Source organism: Papio anubis, chromosome 1 (genome assembly GCF_008728515.1).
Source record: "Papio anubis isolate 15944 chromosome 1, Panubis1.0, whole genome shotgun sequence".
NCBI lineage: Eukaryota > Metazoa > Chordata > Mammalia > Primates > Cercopithecidae > Papio > Papio anubis.
Genome location: NC_044976.1, coordinates 71,132,484 through 71,149,899, shown reverse-complemented (window position 1 = coordinate 71,149,899; position 17,416 = coordinate 71,132,484). Strand labels below are relative to the sequence as shown.

The following is a 17,416-nucleotide window of genomic DNA, read 5'->3' as shown; positions in this document are numbered from 1 at the left end:
ATATGATTGACATGAATATAATATTAAAAAGAGAATTAATTATAGTAAAATTGACATATTATTAAATTTATACCAAAAGCTTTCCTAAATCTCTACAAATATATAAAAGCAGATGTTCTCCCTCTGTCTGTCTCTTTCATGCCCATCTAAGTTGAAAGTTGTGTGAAGGTATTCCATATAAATAAGATATTCTAGAGGAGGTAGATTTAGCAGTCAGATTATCTTAGCTACAAATGATATACTAGCCTTTTGACCTTGGGCATTCATGACATTCGTTAATCTTTTCCACTCTCAGTTTCTTTTAATAGGAAAGTGAGGTTGATGTTAATAACATCAACAGATTAATGTAGTTGTTGAGAAAATTATATGAATGTGTGTAAGTAAAGTGTGTATCTTGGTACCTTCCAACCAAATAATAAACATTCAATAGATTAGGTTAATTTTGAAAGCAGCCTCTCCTGATGGGAGAGGGTGGGAGCCCAGAGTTAACAACTGACTTGTCGCACCAACTCAGAGTGAGCAATTACAGCCACTATTTTTTACTTTTTTTTTATTCTATATTTTTTCTTTTCAATTTGATGCGTAGGGCTTTGTTATCTCTCTCTCTCTCTCTCTCTCTCTCTCTCTCTCTCTGTGTGTGTGTGTGTGTGTGTGTGTATAAAACAGAACCTGGATTAATTCTTTGTTTTATTTTTATGTTTTCAAATCTATCACTACCCTCATATTTGATGAATGTTGCTTTCCTTAGATCAGTCGGGTTTTGATTTTTCTTCATTTTAATTGAATTTTTAAATATTTAGATAACTGTTGGTTCACATGCAGTTGTAATAAATAATACAGAGAGATATTGCATGCCCTTTATCCAGTTTTCTTCTAGTGGTAACATCTTTCAAATTTGTAGGACAATATCACAACCAGGATATTGACATTGATACAGTCAAGGTACATTTTCTCCCCACAAGGAAGCTTCACTGTGTTCTTATATAGCTGCCTCTATTCCCCCACAACTTCGTAACCCTAAACCCCTGACAACCACTAATCTTCCATTTCTGTTATTTTGTCAATTCAAGAATATTACATAAATGGAACCATACAGTATATAACCTTTGGAGATTGGCTTTTTTTTTTTCTCAAGATACTATCCTGGAGATTCATTCAGGTTTCTGTGTTTATAAGTTTATTCTTTTTTTAATCACCAAGTAGTATTTCTTGATATGGGTGTACCATGATTTGTTTAGACACTCACTTGGTGAAGGACATCTAGGTTGTTGCCAGTTTTTGGCTATCATGATTAAAACACAGCTATATAAACATTCGTGCACAGGTTTTCATGTGAAAATAAGTTTGCATACCTCTAGGTAAATGTCCGGGAGTGCAATTGCTGGGTTCTATACAAGTTTTACGTTTAGTTCTAAAGAAACTGCTGAACTGTTTTTCACAGTGGTTGTACCATTTTACACTCACATCAGCAATGTATGAGAAATCCAGTTTTTCTGCTTCCTTGCCCAGCATTTGGTGTCATCAGTGTTTTTCATTTTAGCCATTCTTGTAGGTGTACAGCAGTATCTTACTGTGGTTTTAATTTGCATTTTCCTAAAGGGTAGCAGTGTAGAACATCTTTTTCTGACTTTTTTGAATTTGAAGGATGTGTTACTATTTTTTGTTTTTTTCTTAATAATAAAGCTATTGATGTTCTGTATTTTCTATGATTTTATAGGATGAATTTATTTTTACATTTTTCTCAATATACTATAATAATTATTTTCAGCCTTTCCTTGCTCTTATAGTTTGTTCTTGTTGTTGCTTTGTTTACCAGAACTATTAACACTCATTTTTTAAGAACGATTTTCTTTATAATCATATTGTCAAACAAGAATTGAAAAATATCATGTTATATTATTATAAAACTTTGTTAAAAATTGCATACACACCCAAAATCTGTCAAATATGCATTTCTCATATTTTCCCTTATTTCTTTTCTACTTTAAGTAACAATCATTTTTTTAGAACTACTCCTCATGAAGTTTATTCTTATCTGAATTTGACTAAATTAAGTGATACCTAGAGAGTTGGTAAAGCTTTATTTATGGATGTGTTCGTGAGGGTGCTTCAGCAGAAGATTGGTGTGTGAGTTGGTGGACTGAATGCGCAAGTTCTACTCTTTATATGGGAGGGCAAGGAGAGAATAAAAACTCAGGAGAAAGGCAAATTCGGTTTAGCTGATCCTGAAACTTTCAGACTTGATCAGCCATGCTGCTGGGTTCCAGGTTCTTCTGCTTGCTGACAGCCTATCATGGGACTTCTCAACCTCCATAACTATGTGAGCCAATTCACCTAATAAGTCTCATCTCATCTATCTATCTATCTATCTAGCTAGCTAGCTAGCTATCTGTCTATTTAATTTATCCTTTATGTTAGTTCTGTCTCTCTGGAGAACCCTGATAAACACAAACACAGAAAGAGAAAATTGGATATAGGATGACAACCTAAGGAAACGTCTTATTTATTTGGATAGTCAATACACAGTACAATCCACAACCAAAATTGTCCCACAGTTCTTCGACTTGATAAGGTAGATGAGGCATACCTAGAAGAAATAACAAAGGAAAACATCAGAGAAAATACATTTTGTTCAGGATCATTCAAATAATTTTTTACGTTACGCTAAAAAATTTTAATGTTAACTACTATGCCATGGGGTAAGGGTGGAGGGACTTGGGGCATTAACTTTTCATTCTGGAATTTTTTGTTGTTTAATATTGGAGTTCACTGGTTAGTTTTAAACTATATCTTGGGTGACAAAATATATAAGTATTTTGCCTATTTAATTGACGTCTTTGCATATAAATCAAAATATTTACTTTGTATGCACAGTTGATTCCTGAGCAATGCAAGAGTTAAGAGTGCCAACCCCATTTGCAGTTAAAAAAAATCCACTTCTAACTTTTAACTTTCAAAAACCATAGCTACTAATAGCCTACTATTAACCAAAAACCTTACTGATACCATGTATGACTGATTAAAGACTACTTAATATGTATTATACCCTGTATTCGTACAATAAAGTAAGCTAGAGAAAAGAAAATATTATTAAGAAAATCATAAGTGAGGGAATATATATATATACACATCCTCATCATCTTAGCATGAGTAAACAGAAGAGGAGGAGGAAGTGGAGGGATTGTTCTTGCTGCCTCAGGGGTGACAGAGGCAGAAAAGATGGAGGGAGTGAAAGGAGAGGCAGAGAAACTTGGTGTAATTTTCCTTTAAAATATGTCTGAATTATCTTCTCTTAAATTTATTTAAAATACCAATCCTTAATTCCATCATCTGCTTTAGTTTCAGTGCCCACATCATAAAAGGGTCCACATTATAATAAAAAAAATCAAGAGTAATTTTGAATTATCAGAATCCTTCTGGCAAATTATCTAATATCAATCTGTTTTCCAGCACTACTTCTTCTACAGCTCTTTCTTCATCATCTGACACTGGTTTGGAAGGACTCATCTCCATCAAATCAACTTTTGTTAATTGCTCTGCTGTGGTGTCTGTTAGGTCTTGAATTTTTTCAAGATCCATATCTCAAAATGCTTCACTTGCCCCCCTTTTTGCCATATCCACAATCTCTTTCATGATTTTCCTTATTGGATTTGTCATAAATCTTATGAAGTCATGTACAACTTCTGGACACAATTTTCTCCAGCAGGAATTTATTATTTGGAGTTTAATGCCTTTCACAGCATTTTTTGTAACATCAATGACATCCATGGTGTAATTCCGCCAGATTTTCATGGTACTCTCTCTTTTGGGGTTCTCTTCCGTAACATTGACAATTCTTTCAATTAAGGTTATGTGTAATAAGCCTTAAAGGTCTTTATGATCAGGTCTCAAGACCCTGAACAAATTAGAGACATCGTGTTTTGGGGCAAGTAGACCATTTTGAACTCATGAGATTCTGGGTTACAGGGTCATTGTCCAATATCAAAAGGACTTTAAAAGCCAGTTCCTTACTAGTAAGCTTCTTCTTGACTTCAGGGACAAAGCATCATTTAAATCAACCCAGAAAAATAATTTTCATTGTCCCGATATCCTTTTGCACAACTGAAAAACTGGCAGCTGGTGTTTGTCTTTTCCCTTCAAAGCTCCAAGTTTTACGGCTTTATAGATAAGACCAATCCTGATTATAAACCCAATTTCATTTGCAAAAAACAGTAGAGTTAGCCTATCTCTTCCTGCCTAAAATTCTGGTGCTTGCTTCAATTTCTTACTAATAAATATCATTCATAACATATTTTTCCAGAATAGTGCACATTTGTCTTGGTTAAAAAACTTTTTACACAGATATCCTTTCTCCTTGATGATTTTCTTTATGGTATGTGAGAAATTGTTTTCATACTTTTGGCCTGCAGAAGCCTCTTCTGTATTCTTAAATTTTTTTAACCTAACCTCTTTCTAAAATTACCAAACCATCCTTTACTGCCATTAAATTCTCTAGCATTAGATATTTCACGGTTGTTTCGCTTTCAGTTGTCATATAATGACTTTGCTTTTTTTTTCAAATATATTAGCATTGTTAGGTATGCTTTTCTTATAGCAATTTTGCCCTCATGTGAAAGCTGTATTTTCCACTATGAGATGAAAGGCATTTTGCTAAAAGTGCAAGGTTATCATGCCTGCTGGCAGAAGCTACAATGATGGTTTCACAAATTTTCTTTTTTTTTTTTTTCTTTTTTTATTATACTTTAAGTTCTAGGGTACATGTGCAAAACGTGCAGGTTTGTTACATATGTATACATGTGCCATGTTGGTGTGCTGCACCCATTAACTCGTCTTTACATTAGGGATATCTCCCAATGCTATCCCTTCCTCCTACCCCCTCCCCACAATAGAACCTGGTGTGTGATGCTCCCCTTCCTGTGTCCAAGTGATCTCATTGTTCAATTCCCACCTATGAGTAAGAACATGCAGTATTTGGTTTTCTGTTCTTGCAATAGTTTGCTGAGAATGATGGTTTCCAGCTGCATCTGTGTCCCTACGAAGGATACAAACTCATCCTTTTTTATGGCTGCATAGTATTCCATGGTGTATATGTGCCACATTTTCTTAATCCAGTCTGTCACTGATGGACATTTGGGTTGATTCCAAGTCTTTGCTATTGTTAATAGTGCCACAATAAACATACGTGTGCATGTGTCTTTATAGTAGCATGATTTATAATCCTTTGGGTATATCCCCAGTAATGAGATGGCTGGGTCAAATGGTATTTCTAGTTCTAGATCCTTGAGGAATTGCCACACTGTTTTCCACAATGATTGAACTAATTTACAGTCCCACCAACAGTGTAGAAGTGTTCCTATTTCTCCACATCCTCTCCAGCACCTGTTGTTTCCTAATTTTTTAATGATTGCTATTCTAACTGGTGTGAGATGTTATCTCATTGTAGTTTTGATTTGCATTTCTCTGATAGCAAGTGATGATGAGCATTTTTTCATGTGTCTGTTGGCTGTATGAATGTCTTCTTTTGAGAAGTGTCTGTTCATATCCTTTGCCCACTTTTTGATGGGGTTGTTTGTTTTCTTCTTGTAAATTTGATTGAGTTCTTTATAGGTTCTGCATATTAGTCCTTTGGCAGATGAGTAGATTGCAAAAATTTTCTCCCATTCTGTAGGTTGCCTGTTTTCTCTAATGGTAGTTTCTTTTGCTGTGCAGAAGCTCTTTAGTTTAATTAGATTCCATTTGTCAATTTTGGCTTTTGTTGCCATTGCTTTTGGTGTTTTAGACATGAAATCCTTGCCCATGCCTATGTCCTGAATGATATTACCTAGGTTTTATTCTAGAGATTTTATGGTTTTAGGTCTAACATTTAAGTCTCTAATCCATCTTGAATTAATTTTCATATAAGGAGTAAGGAAAGGATCCAGTTTCAGCTTTCTACTTATGGCTAGCCAATTTTCCAAGCACTATTTATTAAATAGGGAATCCTTTCCCCATTTCTTGTTTTTCTCAGGTTTGTCAAAGATCAGATGGCTGTAGATGTGTGGTATTATTTCTGAGGGCTCTGTTCTGTTCCATTGGTCTATATCTCTGTTTTGGTACCAGTACCATACTGTGTTGGTTACTGTAGCCTTGTAGTATAGTTTGAAGTCAGGTAGCGTGATGCCTCCAGCTTTGTTCTTTTGGCTTAGGATTGTCTTGGCAATGCAGGGTCTTTTTTGATTTAGGCTTGGTATATTTTAACCTGAAACAGTGAAAAACCTCAGCTTCAGACCTCACTTTATGGTACATGTCAAGGAATTCAGTTTTTTCTTGTAATGTCATGATTTATCTCTGTTTCTTGGGGATACATCCAGCATCATGACTGGCACTTCATATGGGTCTCATCCTGTTGTTGGCAGTTTACCATATTGCACTAAACACAATAAAAAATATGTGAGAACCCTGAGGGATCATTTTTACCGTGATGCGCATTTTACTAAAGAGAGGAACTATAAACATGAAGAGAATTACCTTCACAAAATGTTTTAACCAGATTCAACACTTGAACTCACCACAATAGCAACAAAAGGTGGCTACAAAGTTAGTACAATAGTATAGCATGTATTAAAGCTAATTTTATGCAGTTATGATTTAACAGTGCATCTTTATATTTCTTTGGACTGAAATAGCACCGTGTATGGTCTGTAAGTGTTTGTGTGCATAAGTTTTTATAAATTTTAACTATAATAGATTTATGTATATTTAATGATGGTAAATAATATTACAGACTAGTATCTACACATGTTTTATGCATTCATGACATAACTATTTTTTTCAGTATTTCTAGGCTACACAATTCATCTGTAATTTTTTTCAAGTTGTTACAAATCTCCAAAACAAGTTTCCAATATATTTACTGAAAAAAAAAATCCACTCATAAGTGGATGCATGTAGTCCAGACCTGTGTTGTTCAAGGGTCAAATGTACTATGGTGTTTTAGGTCATCTTAAATTCCCCTGCTCTGTCATAAAAGTACACAGGTCATTTGAACAACAAAATCAGGGATTTGAAGAAAAGTTAATTTTTCTTACTTGTATATTCTTGTGTTGTGACACATAAGCAATCATGAGGTTGAAGCAGGTGGGAGTGGTTAGAAAAAATAGCTTTAGATAGTTGTTAATGTAATCATAACAAGAAATTGTGCTTAGATGACAATGCTGCTTAATACCAAGATTCTATATTTGCATTTTGACTTTAAAAGTATCTGTAGAGTCTGAGCGCGGTGGCTCATGCCTGTAATCCCAGCACTTTGGGAAGCCGAGGCAAGTGGATCACGAGGTCAGGAGATCGAGGCCATCCTGGCCAACATGATGATATCCAGTCTTTACCAAAAATACAAAAAATATTAGCCAGCTGTGGTGGCATGTGCCTGTAGCCCCAGCTACTCAGGAGGCTGAGGCTGGAGAATCACTTGAACCTGGGAGACCAAGGTTGCAGTGAGCCGAGATTGAACCACTGCATTCCAGCCTGGGGGACAGAGCAAGACTCCGTAAAAAAAAAAAAAAAAAAAAAAAAAAAAAAAAATTGTAAGGTAGCTTCCTTCGTATGTGTGTGTGTGCACACACACCCATGCACAAACGCACATATGTTATACATTAGTATTAGTATTGGCATTAGTAATAGAGCTCCATCTAGTGTTTACAGGTATTCTAAATCATAGGTAAATTTGTGTTTTGATTCTTATTTAATTAAAAAATCATTTCAGGAATAAATGTTATTAATTAACCATATTTACCCATTCAGCCCTATTAAAACAGAAAAGTGAAATATTTTAAAGGATTATCAAACGATGATAAAAATCTTGCTATTTCTATTATAAACTAGAGTAGGTTTATAAATGCTTAGGTAATTATAACCAAAAAGTACAATTAATGCGTAATTAATATTATACACTACTGCTTTATTATCAGAAGAAACTAAATTATTTGCTTATTAGTTCATGTTCAGAAAGCTCTAAATTTTTGCAGTGTTGCTTACCTTCAATTCGTCTATGAAATTCTCAGTTTCTAAGTTTCCACTGAAGTTAATTACAATGGCATTCAAAATGCCAACCACAAAATGCCTACAATGCTATGAAGTGTTATATAATTTTAAAACCAGATACAATTAGTTTTACTAACACTTTTGGTTTTGAGAGATCTTATTGTGCACCAATTAAGTTTTGGTGATAAACATGAGTCCCAGTGTAATGGATCATAATAATAATTGTGTTCAACTAAAATACTGAAAACTCTAAGCAATAGAACTGCAGTCTGCTCCTGTGTTAACAGTTCTCTAAATACCTAGAAAATATGATTTCCTTTTTGTGCCAATTTCTATATACATTTCATTGATTCCCTCATTCAATGCTGTTCATTAGCCCCTTGATCTGTTCCAAATTTTCTATATACGTACAATGGGAGACACTGTTAATCATTTCCCTATATCCATTATCCTTATTTTCTTTTTAGGAGTGAAATACAGCACCCCTTTCCCTGCTCCTGCCGCCATTAAAATTGTGTTTGGCATCTGACCACCCAAGACAGAGACATTTCCTAGACTGTTTTGCAGCTAGGTATTTAAGTAAGTACTGCCCTGAGATTGAATTTAAACCAACAGATGTAAGCATAAATATTGTGTCCAAATTGTGTACAACTTCTTGGTCATCTCTTTAAAACTAAATCTATTTTCCCAGCACTGCGTCTTTTTCCATTCTGCAGATAGTAGTGAAGATGGGGCCACCATTCCCTGAGAAAATCCAGTGGGAAAATCCTGAGTCCTTTAATGACTTTACAGAGGACAGCCTCCTGGCCAGCTGAACTATGTTTTTGTGAGACAAATAAACTCCTATCATATTCATTCAATTGTACCTATGGGTCTCCTGTCTTGTTGTTAGAATGGATTTATTTGAACGCTAACCAATATTGATAAGTACAAAAGAAAAATAAAACATAGTCTTTGGCCTAACGGATACTCTAATCTAATGAATCAGCCAGAAAAAAAATGGGCAACTGTATATAATGCAAAATCACTATCATGATGGATGTCTGTAGAAAAGATGTGGTCACCGAAGAAATTCTGCCTTGAGAAATTAAATAAGGCTTCAGATAAGTAGTGGCATTTAAATTGATCTTGAAATAGTGATTTAAGATCATTACATGAAGAAACAGGGAATGACAGGTAGAAAAGACTCTACAGATAAAAAGAACACCATCAACAAAGGCATGGGGGATGGGGTGCAGAGTAAATGAGGCTTTTGGTGGATAGCAAGAAAATGATGGGTCGGAGAAGGGAGTAAGTGGCTGATAAAATCCTGGAAAAAGAACTATGATAGGTTGGACTATCTTGTGACTAGACCTTTAATGTCATAAAGAGAATTTGTACTTTACCTGACAGACAACGAACTTTTAACAAACAAGTGAAATGAAATGCAGTCTATGAAATCACCTAGGGTTGATATATTCTACGTGGTATCAGCCATGGTCAAAGGGAGTGCTTCTTGATGTTTTATTATATGTGATTTCCCTTTATCAGAGAAATATTCTGTGGTGTGGAAAGTGCTTCCTTCTTTCAAAATAAAATGTAAGCAGCCACTCAGCTATGAAGGGACAACACAAAGAGATAACAGACACCCTTCTTCTCTCTTATAATAGATGTAATTAATCTACCATTTACATTTTAAATAGTAGGAAATATGGACAGTAATTGGAGAACTTTTGAGCTAATATTTCTCCTGCATTCATCCCCAGCAGTCAGTGCAGCTGAAATATTTGAAAAATCAAATGTAGCATTGCCTTTCATAATTTCAGGGTCATCAGCAATTGATATTTTGAATATATTTGCATATGCTTTGCTTCATCTGTATAAACAGCAACAAAAAACCACAAGATAGAAGCAACTAGTAAAATAATCCTAAAAAGTACAAATCACTATGGAGTTTCAGTCACACAAAAGACATACTGTGTTATAATGTTCAAGAAATGGTTACTATATCCTTTTCTCCACTGAACTACCTAAATGTTAAAAGAGGACTGTTTCTACTACTTTCTCTTTTTTTCACATTTTTCACATCATAATCATGTACTACCATTAAATATCAACTGATAGGATCCTGAGTCCTAGGTTTTGTGGGTTAGTTAGACTCCTCCAAATCTGAAAATTGAGTCTGTGGCAAGAGGGAATTTAATAATATATGGAATTAATGATTGTCAATCAATGAGAAACTGAAATAAATCAGGGAATAAGCTCGATGGTATAATATAAGTTAGTCAAATCAATGAGTTTTCACAGTTGGAAATTTAATTGACTATTAAGCCAACTTTTTCAAAACTGTCACACTATCAAAGATAATATCAAGCACAGCATAGCTGTACATGAAGGCCAGACTGCAATCTCAGACACAGTAATTGGCAAATAGTGCAAGGCAGCTGTCTATGCATTCTTGATATGTTTCTGCTTCTTTGTGGTATAACTTTACAATCTTTGAAAGAACTAACAGCCCTATAGGTCACAGAGTTTTTGAAAATAGGTCTCCATCTCCTCAGACAAAGCTTCTGAAAATATAGAGATACTTTTGGGAATAGATATGAATATTTTGCCTAAAATTTAACATTCTAAAAGCACTCAGATATTTTTGTTCTCACTTAGAAACAATTTAATGTTACAGATGCAAGCTTTACTTAAGCAGAGAATTACAAAAGGTCCAACATTTTTTCTCATTCTCTAGAGGATATTTCTGGTGCATAATTTATAAATGGATATATTATTCATATTTGGGATATAAATTCAGAAACATGATTTCAAATAATTTTTTTGGATTAAGGGAAATTAGTCTGTTAGAAATAACGGATTCTAATAAAAACATTTGTTAAACATGAGTAAAGTCAATTAGCTATCCTGAATGGGATCCTCATAGAGAATAGTTTCATTTCATTTCAAGAAGCAAGATCAACACTTTTGGCTCAATATGAACATAGTTGTATCCATATGTCTACAACTTCCCAGTTTTCCAATTTTATACTAAGACAGATTGAGTAAATATTTCCAATAATACAACTCATATGCTGTTTTGTGAGGAAAAAGTGTAATATAATATTTATATAATAATGCCAGAATAATAAAAATTCTAAGGTTACCAAATGTTGGACTTTTTACACAAAGGCAAGAGACCCAATATTCCAATTACATTCAAGTATAGTATTTCCTATAACAGATAATCAACATCCCACTCTCATCCAGAGACTCTTGAAGAGTTTGAATGTCCAATCGTGGGGGAAAGCTCTACAAATCAGCTGTGAGCATGGTCGGTTTCTATGTGGAGATATAAGGGGAACCGGCCCCATTTCATGGCAGAAATATGGGAATTCTCAGGGGTAAATTGATTTATTTATGGCTGAATAAGCTGAATCAGTCTGTTAAAGATGTCTGTTACCAAGACTGTGTGGTTAACTACATGAGTAGAAATATAGATGGAGAAAAACGCGATGCAATTTTTTTTAAAGGAAACAGAAAGGATATTGAAATGTTTAACATACATACTTGTTATGCACTTAAAGAAATAGAAACTCTAATTGGAAGGCTACAGGAGACATATGGGAATTTTACAGGATTGCATTAAAGACCCCAGAACAAGGATAGAATGGAATATAGGACTATGCGGTGGGAAAATTAGCAGCAGGCTTATCCAAAACTGGATTATAAATACAATAGTATATAATCTGTTGATGTTCTATTAATAATGACAATAACCTTTGCATTAGATTTTACTGTTCAAGAAGCATTTTCCTTCAACTTATTCAAGTATCAGAAAAATACCTACATGTATTATAATTACTTCCATTAGTAATTGGTAGAGGATGAAACTGACTTCCAGAACTTCTAATTTAATTGAATAAAGTTGCTTGATGTATTAGTTTTCTACTGTTGCATAACAAATTTCCACAAACTTATTGGCATAAAACAACATCTATTTATTAACTCTAAGTTCTGTAAGTCAGAGCCTGGCATGATATGGGTGGATAATCTGCTTCTGATATCAAGGTATTTGCTGGTATGTGTCTTAACTGTAACGCTCTGATGGAGAATCCACTTCTAAGCTTATTCAAATCGTTGACAGAATTCAGTGTTTTGCAGTTGTCGCCTGAGGTCTTTGTTTTCTTGCTAGCTGTCAGCTCAGAGCAGCTCTCAACTCCTCGAGCTGCTACATTTATTGGCATATAGACTCCCCCATTTTTGAAGTTAACAATTACATGGCTGAATGCTTCTCGTGCTTCAAATATCTCTGATTTCCTCTGTTGCCACCAGCCAGATAAAACTCTTTGCTTTTAATGGGCTCACTTGATTGGGTCAGGCCTACAAAGTAAATCTTTGTATCTTAAGGTTCAGTTCTATTGGTACTTTAATAACCTCAGCAAAAATTTATTTACTGTAGTGCTTAGATGAGTGTCTCACTTAATAACTAGGGGATGGGAATCTAGCAGATGCCATCTTTAGATATCTACCCATCACATTTGGTTTACGAGGAATCAAGCCAGTATCATAATTCATGGATTTTTTATTAAAAATTCAAAAATTCTTTCAACCACAGTTAATTTGTTAACTTATAATAAATTGGTTAATCTTTGGCTATCTTATATGTATATTACTCTCACATCATTCATAAGTTACTGGGGCATTCAAGAAGATGTCTCAAGTTGAATTGTTTTGAGAGTACAGAAAATACTCAAAAAGCAACAGACCCAGGGAAGAACGCCAGTTACTTGATTAGTGGAAGCAGAGAAAAGACAAGACCTAGTAAACCTTTGCCTGTTGTTCCATAATAGAGAGGCCCTTATAATCACTCCCTCTTCCCACCTCTCTATCCATTGACTCTCTTGTAATTTACAGTGCTTCTATTAGGAAAGAAGCACATTTTAGAATGGAAGTCCCTTAAGGAGGAAAGCTTTTATCTTTTGATCTTTAGTGCCTTGCATAAACTCTAGCACATATTAAATGCTATCAGACAACTTGCACACAGGAGATTCTTAGATAGGTTGAGCTGAGTCATAGTATTGAATTAATTGGAAATGAAAAAGTGTATCATTGCAAAACAAAAACCTTGAAAATAATTTCTAAAATAGACAAAAAGTGAAATCAACCCTTGAAACAAAAATGATGCTAACTGTAGTACCTGATACTCATGGGAATATAAGTGGATGTGAATATGTGTTTAATTCATATAAGTGGATATAAATAAACATTTAATACCTCCAGTGGGTGTTTATAGATTCAGCTATCCTTAATCAAAATACAGAAACTTGGGTTTATCTGATTGGCAGAAGTGCTGCTGAGTAATGAATGGCATTTTCTCTTTGAGTCTGTATGGGTCAGGAATCCCAGCAAAAGGCCAGGAAAGGAGATATGCATTCCATGCTAACTAAGGTATGCAAAACATAAAACTTTTTTTCATAAACCTCAATTTGTATGTCAAATACTAACTTCTGGGAGAACTCAGTCATTTGCATTATTTATTGGGCATTTCAGTTAAAAACAATCCCATTCAGGATTTCTCTCCTGTCCATATTATTTACTCAGGATGTGGCATTTGGCCCAATGCAGGCTCATGGTGATGGAGAGAGTGTCTGGCATTAATCTGGTCTTTGAGGATAATTACTCTGTATTGGTGAGTTCACTGCTGACAGTCCTCTTCTAACTGATGCTTCTCAGCCTCCTCTGTTATGATATAACCTTATCCTCACAATGGGACTCCTGAATGTCCCATGAGCCGTCTTTCTCTCATCTAACTATGGCATGGAATCCAATAAAGCTTCTTTGAAGTTATTCTTCCTACACATATCTGGGTCTAATATTTCATTTCCAAAACTTATCCATTTATCCGTATTTGAATAGTTTTATCCAGTGAGGGGAAGTCTTGGAAGCAGTTTCAAAACAAATGCTACGTAAGCTAATTCTCCTTCACACAAATTATTTAGCATTTGACTTTAATTTAGATCGAGTTTTTTTTTAATATGAAGAGCCAAGTATTGGGCCTCATTCTGTTCTGTGCCTTAATATCTTCAACCCAGTCCTCCCGCTCCAACTTGGAGTGGAGTTTGGGCAACTTCTTTAAGCTCTCCTTACTCTCAATTTGAGGTCAATGCCAGCTTCAAGTCTAAACAGTCTTTTTAGTAGTAGGATTGACATAGGACTAATTTATTAAATCCTAGCTCTACGGGGTGATACAATGTGATTATCTGCTGAGGGATCATCTCTGCATTTAAACTTATTGGGTCAGTGCCTATTTACATGTGAACTGACTGGTGCTAAGCATCTCTGGTTAGTTCTGTTCTCAGTATTGTACAAGTGTTCAGTCTAACAAAGCTAACATGAAAATAGGCACAGGGGTATTTGTGTAAACACCTCTTCCTAACCATCAAGTTGGTTCTAAGTTAAACTTCTTTGTACATAGTATCTCTCGGCTGCAATAGCTTAACTGGGCAATAAAAGACCAAAAATGCCTTACAGCTAAGCCATGCTTGTGATTGTCTGTGGCTTCATTCCCTCCCAGACAGAATCCTAGTATGTCTCAGAATAACTCACTTTTTATGAACCACATATAATATGGAAAATAGATGAGTTAATTTTGAGTCATAGATTTTGTTTTTGTTGTAATTATATGTGACCTAAAAACGTGAACCCAAATCCCATTTTTCACTGAAAATATTGTTCAGCCATTTACTTATCTTTTTGAAAACTAGGCTTGAAATTATAAATACCACTGCAACTAAATCTGATTATATTATTTGGCTTAAGATATTCTAGAAAGGACAAAACTTTGTTTACTATCTTCTTATATGACTCAGCTCTTGTAAGGAAATAGCTGCAATATTTGTGTACATCTCTGGATGGACTGATGTGGGCAAATTTTTCTTATAAAAACCCATATTCATGCATATTACTATTAAAGTATTCCAGTTAATCACTGCAACTTGGTTACCTTCACATAAATTAAAATTACCTTTGTGAACCTACATGTTCTTATATCTTTGGGCTTAGGTCAAGGCTCTTTTCTTTGTGAAATTTTCTCTGACCCTCACAGAAAGGGGTGAGTTTGGGAGAGTTGGTTTGTGGATATGTGAAAACCACTTTTTTTTCCTGTGGGATAATATAGTTTGTGGGTTATACCTTTATTATGCATCTTATTGTTTTTAATACTACATTATTAATTTTCTCCTTTAGTAAAGAAGCTGTTTATCCAGTTCAAATTGTTATCTTTCATTTCAGTACATAGCAGACAATTTGCCCATAGCAGATGCTTCGGGAGGTTCAGTGTAATTGTATTGATGAATTATAATTTCTGAAATTTTTGCATTAAAACTTTTGTCAGTGGCCTTTTACTATTCCAATCTTGATATAAAAAATAAGAAGGCCTACTTGTGAAATCAATCTGGAAAAATAGCTGTCTAAGAAAATCATTTGGAAGCTGCAGCTGGTTAAAGATAACAGGTTGTTTTTCAAGAACAGCCCCTTAAAGTTAGATATATCAAATCTCGTTGTATAGGTCTGCTGAGCAATGACACTCCAGCCATCAACGGAAACCCAGGGATCACTTTCGTCGAATTCAATTCTCATGATCTTAGATCATATTCCATTAACTTGACTTGAGTCAAATCAATTGAATGCCATAGACATGTACTACTAAATTCTGCATTTCTCCATCTTAGGTCAAAACATTTGTTAGCTCTGCCAGTGGCTAAAAGCACTTAAGCAGAAACAAAAATAGACTGAAGAATAGGGGTTGGGGTTGACATAAGATCTATTGTCAATCCTACCCTGCTTATCTGTGTGTTAAAATATGTCTGACCTATTTTCTTCTGTAAAAAGTCATTAAAGACAATATTTATTCCAGTAAGTATCAGGTAGACTTTGAGCAAGTACTTGAAGCTTTCCTTCCATATCTCTCAGAATGCACTTGACTTATAATGGGCCTCTCATTTTGATCATCCATCACTCTGAAACTAAAGCTGCCATTCAATATTTGGCACTTAGGGTGCCAAATTGGAAGATTTTTCTATGTCCAAATGGGGATAAGAATGGAGATGCCAAAATTGTACTCACTTGTGACTTAAATATCCAAGAAAGAAAAAAATAATGCCATTAAAAAGTGTGTCATCTCCTCTCTATGATTCAGTAATGAAAACCTGTCTGTCCGCTGCATTCTGTTTAATCATTGGAAATGGTGTGCACTATATCTGTGAAGTCTAAATGGAAAAAGTTGCCACTGCAATTGCAGCTTCCTCCTACCAATAAATCAACGTAGAAGAGGAGGGGAGAAAGAAGGCCATCTGACAGCTCTCCATCAAAACGCCAATCATAAATTAGCACCTACAGAGAACATATCACATGAGACTGTCTTTTCAGGGACTCAGAGTTAAATAATGAACAGAGATACTTTAGTTTAAAAAGGTTGCAATTCCAGAGATATCAGAGATGCATTTAATGAAAGCAAAGGGAATCACCCAGTGAGAAATTTCAACCTGTCTCCGAAAGGAAAGCTGTATACCTGTTCTTGATTTTGGAAATTTGGAATGGTTAAGATGCTGATAAGTTTTACAACTGCAACTAGAACAGACCCTGACTTCTTTCATTGATAGTATTTCTTAAGACTCTCCCCATAATATAAAAATTTATCGTTTTCTCGTTTTTTGAAAGAAAGCACCATTGTGTAAAATATGATTTTCAACTTGATGGCAGCATGCCCAAGTGATTTAGGTGATATTGGATTCTTGCATAGGTTCACTGCATAAACCTAGAAAAAGAATGCTGGTTTTGACAGCAGGAGAAGGCACATTTCCTTCCTAAATCATTAAGTTAGAAATATACTTGTTCAAAACATATATTGTATTCTATGTTTCTTAGATTTGGCATATAAATTTTAAGAGTTGATAAAAGATCAAGTAAGTTCATATTTTAAAGAAAAGAAGAACTACATATAATTAAAATACAAATTATATTAAATTACTTTTAATCTGATAAATACATTAAAATGATATATGAAGTTACTGACTTTGTACTAGTGAAACGAAAATATGAGTTTCTTTTCTCTCTTCTCCCATAATACCTGCAAAGTTTCAAGTATCTTCTACCTTGTGACCTTTATTATTTTTCAATAAGGTGTGCTATAACTTACTTGTTTTGAAAAAATAAAAATGGTACTAAAAATAGGTATTACACTATCTCTAAATTTGCAAATGTGTTCCTTTAGAATTGGATTTTTATTCTCAAAAGGCTCAATTTATATCATGCCATGATTAGGATTATTACAGGCATTTCCTGACATTTTAGTAACCTGTTCTAGAAAGACATGCAAATAGTCCCTTAAAACAATAAAAACAGAACAAGAAGATACCTGAGAACAAATGAA

The 17,416-nt window shown here is 34.5% G+C and overlaps 1 long non-coding RNA gene across 1 annotated transcript in view; it reads right to left on the bottom strand.

Moving 5' to 3' along the window:
- Nucleotides 1-638: 638 nt before the first annotated feature.
- LOC110744057 overlaps nt 639-17,416 on the bottom strand; it is a 100,535-nt gene continuing 83,757 nt past the window's right edge. The window contains exon 8 of the long non-coding RNA XR_004185980.1: nt 639-2,587. This is a non-coding gene — a long non-coding RNA (uncharacterized LOC110744057). The remainder of the gene's footprint in view (nt 2,588-17,416) is intronic.